Raw genomic sequence first — 10,625 nt, 5'->3', positions numbered from 1 at the left:
CAGGCTGGCCTCAAACTCACAACAATCCTCCCACCTCAGCCTTCCAAGTTCTGGGATTACAGATGTGTACCACTAGGCCTGATATGAACCCTAGCCAGGGTTCATTCTTTCTGGAAATCTGCCCAGGGCAAATCCAGTTGACATGGGGACATAAAAGCCCAGCATCCCTGGTCACAATGGGTCTCCCTATGGCTATCAGCTCAAGATCCTTATGACACTGGTGAGGAGTCTTGTTTGCAGCCTCCTTGAAAGCCAGCAGCATCCTTTGTCCCTGATTTCCTCCCTCTCTTATTTCTGTGTCTGCTCAAAAGCTCCCCAGCTCACTTTCTAGACACACACCTGTTCATCTTAACTTGCTTCCAGAAACATAAGCCAGCGCAGTTGGTGCCAGGAGTGGTGCGTGCCACCTTGGAGACCCCTCTTCTCTGTCATCTGGCTGTGAGAACCTCAACACTGTGGCACCAGTGTGGGGAGGGCAGCCCCTGGGGTGGGATAGGAAAACAGTGGAAGGGGATGCACTGGATCCTGCACTATCCTCAGTGCTGGAGAAATCTGAGGGAGATGGCAACTACGAGGACTCCAGAATCAAGTGACAGCTGTGGAGTGCTGTGTGTGAACAGAGATGGATCAGGATAGGATTCATTGTCAAGTCTAGGCAAAGGCCAAAGGCCTTCCTTGGAAGCATTTAAAGAAACCCTAATCCCTTCATGCAGCAGGATAGGTGAAGTAGAAAATTAGGTTCCAGACTAGATTTTAGGAATCACTGATCTGCAGAGAAAGGTAATTGCAGCCTTACCTGGAGACTCAATTTCAAAGTTGTAAGGAGGGGGGCCTGAGACTTGGGATGTGGCTCTGAATAGACACAGTAGAGGACAATGATCTTGCAGATGTCCTACAAGTAAACCAGTGGGTCCACAGCTGTGGCTTCCTTCTGCTTGTTAGCGGATCCTGAGATCCAACAGAGGCCTCCACTAAAGTAGGTGTCCCATGAAAGGCCGTGTTTTGCCTCAGAATCTACCTTGTCTCTCTCCTAGCAGTCAGACTCAGCACAAAGACCAAGTCCCACTACAAGCAGGTGTGACAAGATGGGCCTGGTGGGGAAGAGGGGCACTGTGTGTGGAGGAGCTGCCGGACGTGGCTGACACCCACCTGGCAGCCAGCATTCTCTGCCTGGGGCTCAGTCGTGAGGTGCTGGGCCAAGGGACAGAGCATGCAGTTACATGGAGGGATGCTGGGTTGGTGCAGAGAGCCTCAGCAGGGCAACCTCAACTGCACAGCTCCTGAAGGATCAACTGAGGCCTCACTACATGTGCACTGGGAGCCAGCTTTCCCCTCCCCAACAGCTTTTGCCCTCTGTATGGCCCTTTACCCTCTTCAGGCAGCCTTCTAGTTCTCTCTCGCTCTCTCTCTCCCTCCCTCCCTCCCTTCTTCCCTCTCGCCCTCTGCCCCTTCCTCCCTTCCCCCTCCTTCCCCCACCTCCCACTTGGATTTAGGACTTTCACTATGAGCTTCAACCCTGACCCTTTTGCTTATTTATTTATTTATTTATTTTAATTTTGAAAGAGTCTTGTTAAGTCACCCAGGCTGGGCTTGAACTCCTGGAGTTACATTCACCACCACTGTGGCTCCAGTCAGCTTTCTTTCTGATGTCCTTCTGCCTGAGTCTGTTCCCAGAGATTTCTTGTGCACTTGTTAAGAACCAAGCTAGGCACCCCACTCCCCAGATTTGTGTGTGGAAGGCCTCATTCTCATGTGACTGTATTCGGAGACAGGACCTTTTTAGAGGTTGATAAGGTTAAGTGAAGTCATAAAGTCTTAAAGCTATAGGATTTATGTCATTATAAGAAGCAGCTCCAGAGCTCTGTTTCTTCTGTGGACATAAGAGAAAGACTGTGGGAGGGCACAGAGGGTGGCTCTCACTAGCAAGCTGGGAAGAGAGGCCCCTTAGGAAACTCCCTCTGTTGATACCTTGATCTTAGATCTCTGGTTTTCAGAACTGTGAGTAGATGAGTGACCATTGTGTAACCCTTAGCTTGTGGCATTTTGTGCTGGCAGCCCAGGCAGGTGTTACTTGCTCCTGCTCCCTTCTCTACTTCCTTGGCTGCCGCGCTTGTCATTGCGCTTGCTCCCCGTCCTGCCCCGGCGCCTACCCTCTAACCTTGAACCCCAACACACAGTGGCCGCTCAGTCCTTCATGTTGAATGCGTGGTGACTGAATGTGACTCGGAGGACGGGATGATTGTCAGACCTAAAGGAAATAATCTTCCCATCTAAAGAGGGAGCTGATGAGCCCTGAAGAGACAATTTCAAAGGTACAGAAAGTTTACAAAGCATATGTAAATCTGATTATCATTAATGGCATTTGCATTAAGTGTTGCCATTTATTACATAAGTAAAATGGTCACATTCAATGTATTTGTATTTATTTATTTTTTATAATATTTTGTTTTTTATTTTAAATAATTTTATTGAGCAAGAAGTAACAACAAGATATTTTCAAAACAGGTTAGTAGTGCAGTTACAATAATTAATACATTGCATATTGTTGTCTTTGTAGTAGTTATTCCTACTACAAGATGCTTTTTTTTTTTTTTTTTTTTTTGCGGCACCAGGGATTGAACTCAGGACCTTGCACTTGCCAGGCAAGTGCTTATTCTACTGAGCCATATCTGCATTTTAAAAATGCCCACAAGATGCATTTTTAAAAAGGCAGATCTCAAAGCAGTTTCAAGCAAGTAGCACTCAGGAGAGAGGTGCCTTGGCCGTGGAACTTTGGTTATTTGATACTATGAGCATGGCTTTGCACAATGTATGAGTGTGTGGTGGAGGATCCGTGGCACTTCTATCCACATGGGTGAACCTTGCTGTGGAGGTGGGTGCCCAGAGGTGATCTTAGCGCATCTACCCTCCCCTCCTTACCCTGTGTCCAGGACCACCAGACACGGACACCAGCTATGGCTTGGTTTGGTCTCCTACACAAGTCTATCAACAGGTGATGAGGCTGAGGTGTTCAAGGCCATGGGACAGCGATGAGTTCCTCCTGTAAATAAGTGAATTTCATTCTGATTCTGTACATCTGTCCTGTTTAGTGCTGGGCTGACCCTGGTAGATGGATCTGCTCTCACTTTGGTCAAATTTGTGAGCCTCCCAGACCTGGGCAAGACTTGAGAGTGTGGGTAAGACCTTTGAAGTGACAATGCTTCCTCATGCCCTCTGCCATGTGGGCTATGGGGACCTGGTTGGCTTTTTCTGGGGAACACCCTGATCTTACCATGTGCTGAGAACCTATTCTCCATTTGGGGATTTCTATAGATAGTGCAGCAGGGAATGGGTGATCAACTGTCTCCATGTTACCTTTAATATTACTGGGGGTGGGGCCTGGGGAGATAGCTCAGCGATCTAAGCAACTGCCTGGCAAGCACAAGGACCTGGGTTCTATCCTCCATATCATGCTGTGCAGGCCCTGAAACCCGGGGTGCACTGTGCCAGCCACCAAAACCAGAAGTGGTGGCACACACCTGTAATCCCAGTGCTGTGGAGGCTGAGACAGGAGGATCACTATAAGTCCAAACTATGCAGTGAGACCCTGTACAAAATAAATTAAAAGAAATATTATGGGGGGAGTTATTCATTATCTATTGACAAGCAGATGAGCAAAATGTCCCTGGGTATGTGATGAACCTTGAAACATGGATTTTTTTTTCTCTCAGGGTGAAAGATAGGATGTCTTTGGAGCTGGTGGACAGAGTCCCCTGTGGGGTAGCACATGAGGCCCAGGGTGCTAACTGCATCCAGAGGCCTCAAGGGGTCTTCAGGTTTACAGATGCACTTGTGTTGTAGTGAGGGTTTGCAAGGGAATAGATTTAAAGTAGGACACATAATTCATAGGATTATTCTATACTACTCACTCCAAATGTCAAATGCAGAAGAGATTGAGAGATCTGCCCATGCGCTAGAGGCCCAAAGCATCCTGCTGAGTCCTGGATCCAACAGTAATGTCCTACACAAGGCTAGGTGAAGACCAAGAGCCTATGGAAATGTCCTCTGTGAGCCCAGCTGGAGGCCTAGAGCCTATGACAATGTCTCATTTGAGTCTGTTTCAAGAATCTGCAGTGAGAAGACCCAAAGGTCAGTGGTGGAAGCTAGAAATTCAGCACCAGCGAGATGAAGGATCTGTGCCAGCAGCCGAGGTATCTGCACCAGAGCCGGGAAGTGATGCTCAAGGTAAGGGCCAGCGCTGCCCCGAAGAGAACTCCAGCCATCCTCAGTGACAGCGAGGACCCGAGGTCCTCTGATGATGAGCACAGCGGGGTTCATATCAGGAAAGCCAGCACGACAAGCTTCTCCAGAATCACCAGTGTACCATCTTCCCCTCCAGATCTCCTTTTATGCTCTTTGCACTAATCTTCAGGTGGGCCTTCCACACCCAGAACCACACTGATTCAGTTCAGCTATGACAATTTGACCATTAGTTAATTCATCATAGTTTGGAAGCTCAATTTGAGAAGCAACGGTTAGAGCCAATTCTGTGCATATGTCTTGGAACAAAACTATTTGTATTCTTTCCAAATACTTTTACATGACAGGCATAAAATATATAGAGAATTCCCCCTATTTCACTCCAGGAACACCTGGAACTTCATATTGTCACCACCATGGCCATTACAAAAATGTGTTTTGTGGAAAGTATCTGCTTTCTACTGAGTGTATAGGGAGAATTTTGCACTGTGACTCTCATCCTTGAGGATGGACAGCTTGATGTTGGGCAATGGAAGTAGTCTAGACATATTGACCCAATCAATTTATAGATGTTATGTTTCAGAGCTTTTAATACGTACATTTGTTTTCACATTTGTCATCTCTGAAATTGAAATACATATTATCATTGCTGGAAACAATTTTTTTCTTAGTATTACATAAAATTATGATGTCTTATAATTGATGCATCTTAGATTAGATGAAATATGAGAGTAAAATATTATGCACTGTTCTTGGTTGAGGAGAAGCAAGAGCTTATCATTTTTTCTCATTTCTCTCCCTCATCCATGAAGTATTTGCCTTATGCAGAAGGATAGTTGCCTGAAAGAAACACTTCCTTCCAGAGCAAAATTAATGGACAAACCAACACTGCTCAAGGTCTTAGAATTTTCCTTCCTTCCTTCTTTCTTTCCTACCTTCCTTCCTTCCTTAAATATAATACAATTTTTATTTTATTTTTTATGGTGATTGAGAATAAAAAATAATGAAAGACATTAGCAATGATGCAGACTTTCACTAAATAAGATGATACGAATTCAACAGTGGTTGTTATATTGCATACTGTTGTCTTCAAGTTAGTCATTCAGATTACCTTCTTAATACTCCTCCAAGGGCTGGCCAGATAGCTCAGCAGATTATTTTTTCATTTTTATTTATTTATTTTTTGAAGGAAAAATATTATTATAAAAGTAGAAGTAAGCATTTACATATTTTTACAAAGAAATTTAGAAACCTAACCATATACAGAATTGTAAGTCCTTATACTAGGGAGACAACATGATATTTACAGATGTGGGTGTGGTTTATTTCACTAATACGTATATCTTCAAGTGGCATCCACTTAAATACGAAGGCTTTGAGTTTATCATTCTTGAAGCTCAGTGGATTAAAGTGCCTGCAAGTAGGCTCAGGGGCTGGGGGTTCGATCCCTAAGCCTGCGGTGTTGGCCCCGTCCCCGGGGCTCTCTGAGATGGCAATTGAGACTGGGTATGGTGGTGTGCTCCTGTAATCCCAGCACTTGGAAGGCTGTAAACAGGTGGATCACCAGTCTGATCTAGGCAGTGAGACCCTGTACACCCTGTACATCCTGTCCTAAATACAAAAAATAAAAAATAAAACAAACAAAAATAAAAACCAATACTCCTCCACTTGCAGGGTCAGTGACTCCAGCATCTGCACCAAAAGTCCAGGAGATGCTGCAGTGCTTCCCTTCTGAGGACCTTCTTGGACCTTTCCTTCTCTTCTTTTCTCAGAAAGCAGACCTCTCCTGTCCTCTGCCCTCTCAGAGTTAGCCAATTAGAGCAACTAGCCCATGAACATCTTCCATAGCAGTGGCTTTTTGCATGTTCTATTCCCTTCCCTCTTTTCTCCAGTGTCACTTGCTTTGTGATTGTGATTTACTGGGGTCATAATGCTTCAATCCAAAGAAGAAACGCTCATGGTGGAAATTATAGACAGGCATGGCAAATTGGAAATCACATTTTACATTTTTGGCTTCTCTCAAATTATTTCACTAGCAGGGGAACTTGAATTTTATACTATTTTCCAGTTTGCAAAACATATATAGAAATATCTTCTCACTGAAGTCACATAAAATCCTGTGAAGTTGGCAGGACAAACTTGATCACCATTTTTCAGATGAGAAAGATGTCCAGAAAGATAAAGTGAGTCAGCCATGACACCCTGGTAGCTAGAGGAGGAAGTAGGACATGAATCTAAGTATTCTCTTCTTTCTACAAAGGAGATTCCTTTATACGGTTATCTTCCCTTGCTACTAGCCAGTAGTCTTTGGAGAAGGTAGGTGCAGGCCTGGGGCCTCAAGGGACACCTGCTGGCCTCTCTGATTCCACGACCAAGAGCTGTGGTCTTTGCTTCCTCATCTTCATTTGTATTAACAAATTTTTAAATTTCCTTTTTGATTAGTTCATTGAATTATCAATCATCAAAGAGAAAGTTCACTTCCAGGTATTTATCTCACGTCTCAAGCTCTTGTTATTAATTTCTAGTTTTACTCCTTTGCTATCAGAGAAGATGCATGCTATGGTTTCAATTCTTTGAATTTGTTGAGTAGAACTTTTCTTTTCTTTCTTATTTTTTTCCAAGGACTTTGAATATATCATCTGATTCTCTCCTGGTCTATAAGATCCTGAGAACAATCGAGATAGGCTTGCCCTTCAGGGCAATGTAGTGTTGTGTTAACTCGCAGTTTACTAGTATGGGTCAGGTGCTGCTAGGCCCTCAGGATTTCCAAGCAGTAACTGCTGCACCTTCTGTGATATGAGGGGACTTCGGGGCCATCGGTGTACCTTCCTCCACCAAGTCAAGGTGCTCATGGTGCAGAGTTCATCTTGAGAGAGGATATAAATGCTGCATGTTTACGTTCCTTCTTCCTCAGGTTGTCTATCTCCAAGTTCTGCAACATCTGTGCCATGTTCCCACTGCACTCCAATGCTCTGCTTTACAAACTCCAGCAAAATATCTGTTGTCCAGTTCTTATTTTGGTCCTTTGTTGTGGGAGGAAACATGTCAGGCACCTCTAGGCAGCCACCCTGGTTCTATGTACCTTCAAGATTTGGAAGGAAAAGAACTGTAATATAAATTTCTATACGTAGGCAAATGAAGAGTCAAATGTGGGTAAAATTATCTGTAGACACAGAAGACCGCAACATTTTTCCTCATTCACTTTTTCTCAGGAAGTTGCTTAAGAATTCATTACATCTAAATGAAAGGCTTAAGTAAGAAAGAAAAAGAAATGAAATCCAGGATGTGGTAGATCCAATCCAGGTTAGTCAATTTCCTTGTTAGTGGGACAAAATACCTAACACCTGCAACTTAAAGGGGGAGAAGTGTATTTTGGCTCACATTTCAGAAGTTGCAGCCCCTACCCATGAGGTGTAAGCACAGAAATGGCATGATGGAAGGGCCTGGGTGGAGGAAAGCTGCTCAGATCATGGTGGCCAGAAAGCAGAGAGAGTGAAGGAAAGAGTCAGGTAGGTAGACAAACTTCCCCCAGAGGTCCATCTCTTCTGGCCAGGCTCCTTCTTCCAATGGCACACTCAGCTGCTGAACACACTGGCAGAAGATTCCGCTGCTGAGTACAGCCCCCATGCAACCCAGTCACCTTCCCCAAGCCCCGCCTTGAATGCACAAGGCCTTTGGGGGTCATTCTCGATCTAAAACATGACACCAGGAGGCTAGCAGTGTTCATTCAGCAGTCTTAGAATATGGCTTAGGAGATTGGCCTATGACAGGCTTTCTGAGGGGAAATTCACACACATACAGCATAACTGTGAATTCATTATCAACCAGAAAGATTATAAGCACATTTGCTCAAGTAAAATTGATTAGATCGGGAAGATAGTCATGTAGCAAGCTGGCCTGTATACAGAGCAGGGGCTTTTCCTGTAGGGGGTTGGGTTAGTGATTCTTCCTGACTTTTTCAAGGTGATGGATACCGAACAGAATATCAATCCCTGATGCTTATCCCTAGGGAGGTGTGTGGCTGCATTTGTTTAATCCTTTGTCTTGAGGTCCGGCCCCTCCAAGGTCCAGTTGGTCATGTCTGTCTCTTGCACAGTTGCAAGGTATCTCGTCTAGTTGAAGTATTTCTTTTTATCATTTAAGTTATGTAGTTGTCCCTCAATGTCCACTAGTGACTGGTTCCAGTACCCCCTATGGATGCTTAAGCCCCTTTTATAGGGTGGTCTCATATTTGCTTATTACGTATGTCTGTCCTCTTGTATTCTTTCAATCACATCTAGATTACTTATGACATGTAATTGAATGTAAATGATATTATTTAGTGACTAACAACCAAAAAAAAAAAAAAAAGGTCTGCACATGCTCAGTACAGTTTGAGCCACAGCAGCCTCCCTGCCTCTTTGATCTGTGATTGGTTATCTGTGAATGTGCAAATGGGCTATGGAATTCTGATGATATTTTTATTTTCATCATGATTTTTTTCATTAGGTATTTCGGTGGTGGAGTTCTTAATTCCTAAACATATGGGACCTCTAGTAATCTTTTTGTTATTGATTTTTGGCTTAATTGCATTGTGGTTAAAGATTCTCAGTTTGATTTCTATCTTTTGAAATTTGTTGAGACTTGCTTTATGACACAGCATATGGTTAATTTTTAAAAAGTGTTCTGAGTGTGCTTGAGAAGAATGTAATTTGCAGTTGCTGGGTGCAGTATTCTAAATATGCTGATTAGGTCTGTTACACATGTTGTTCAATTTTCTGTATTCTTACTGATCTTTTCCTGATGGTTCTATCAGTTTCCAGGAGAGATATATTTAAATCTCTGGCTCTTTTTATAAATTTGTTTATCCTCTTAGTAGTTGAGTCAGATTTTGCTTTGTTTATTTTGAGGACAAATTTATTAAGTTCACAAAATTTTAAAGTGCTTTGTCTTCCTGGTAAGTTCATCCTTTTACCATAATGAAGTATCTGCCTCATCTCTAGGAATGCTATTTGCCTTCAGCTATGGTAGCGCTCAGGAGCTTTGCTCTGATAAGTATTTATGTGGTGCAGCCTGTTACACTACTCTGCTGTCAACCTCTGTTTCCTTATGCCCTACGTGTGTCATTGCTGAAGAAATCGTGGCTCTGCTTTGCCATCTCCCGGAGGATGACCTTGTCAATTGGAGGACTGAGCCTGCTTAGAGTTAAGATAATCACTGGTCTGTTTTGGAGCAGGTCCCCCAGCTTTTTCTGTACCTTCTATATCCCACCTGCTTCCAAGTTTCTGTTTTTTCCTTCTCATCTCTCCTTTTAAATTGATTTTTAGAATTCATTTTCCTGCTCTATTAGCTCTGGAATTACACATTCTTATTATTTTTAGATCAATTATTTAAGAGATGACAACTTTGACTGATCATGGATCACTATTAATAGGTCCTCTTACCCTCTTCCCTGAAAATGCGAAGGTGCTTAACTCCATTTATTCCATCTCACGTAGATGCCACTGTTGTCATGTATTTTAGCTTACGTATATTTTAAACTCCATAAGACATATTTATTATTGGTTTATATGGCCAATATTACACATCTATTTTACTTTTTCATTCTCCTTCTTTTCTTTCTACATCTATGATATTTTATCTGAGATAATTTTTCTTCTAATTCAAACACTCTAAAGTTTCCTTTAGAGCCAGGGAGATAGCTCAATAGCATAGTGCCTGCCTTGCAAGTGCAAGGTCCTGAGTTCCATTCCCAGTACAAAAAAAAAAAAAAAAAAAAAAAAAAAAAAAAAAAAAGTTTCCTTCAATGCATGTCTGCTTGTGACAAAGTCCCCTGCTGTTGTTTGTTTGAAAATGCCTTTATCCTCGCTGTACCTTTTATCTCTGCTGTTAGCTAGGCTTTTCATTTGTTCTTCTGAGGCCCCTGCACATTCATGGGTTCCCTTACTCCACGTGGGGATTGGGAAGGTGGGAAGCTGAGCTGCTCCCTGCAAGGATTAGAACCTTCATGTTTCAGACAAAAGCATGGCTGTAGGTGTGTGTTCGGCTCTCCCCATCAATCCTTGTGTCTCTACTTCTTGGTGGTTTGCAAATAATCTGAAATTAGGGCAGGAGTTGTAGATAAATAGTAGTGTATTCCCACTGAGGTGGTTGGTACATTGTGTCAACTTGGCTGAACTAGATTCTGCTGTTCTGGGCATGGGGACGCCCTGCCCTGCAGGTGGGCAGGGCCCAACCTGGGGTGCAATTGGTTCCACCCTGGGGCATATTGGTCCAGCACTAGGGTGCGATTGGTGCCACCCTAGGGCCATGGTTCGCCCCAGAGTGACTCAGCACAAAAAGTGTATATGAAGGAGTTGCCAGGCAAGTGCTTATTCCACTGAGCCATCTCCCCGGCCCCTATGAAG

The sequence above is a fragment of the Octodon degus genome, unplaced genomic scaffold, assembly GCF_000260255.1.
Source record: "Octodon degus isolate 3935 unplaced genomic scaffold, OctDeg1.0 scaffold00116, whole genome shotgun sequence".
NCBI lineage: Eukaryota > Metazoa > Chordata > Mammalia > Rodentia > Octodontidae > Octodon > Octodon degus.
The sequence above is the reverse complement of the archived record's forward strand: the minus strand, read 5'-3'. Positions refer to the sequence as shown.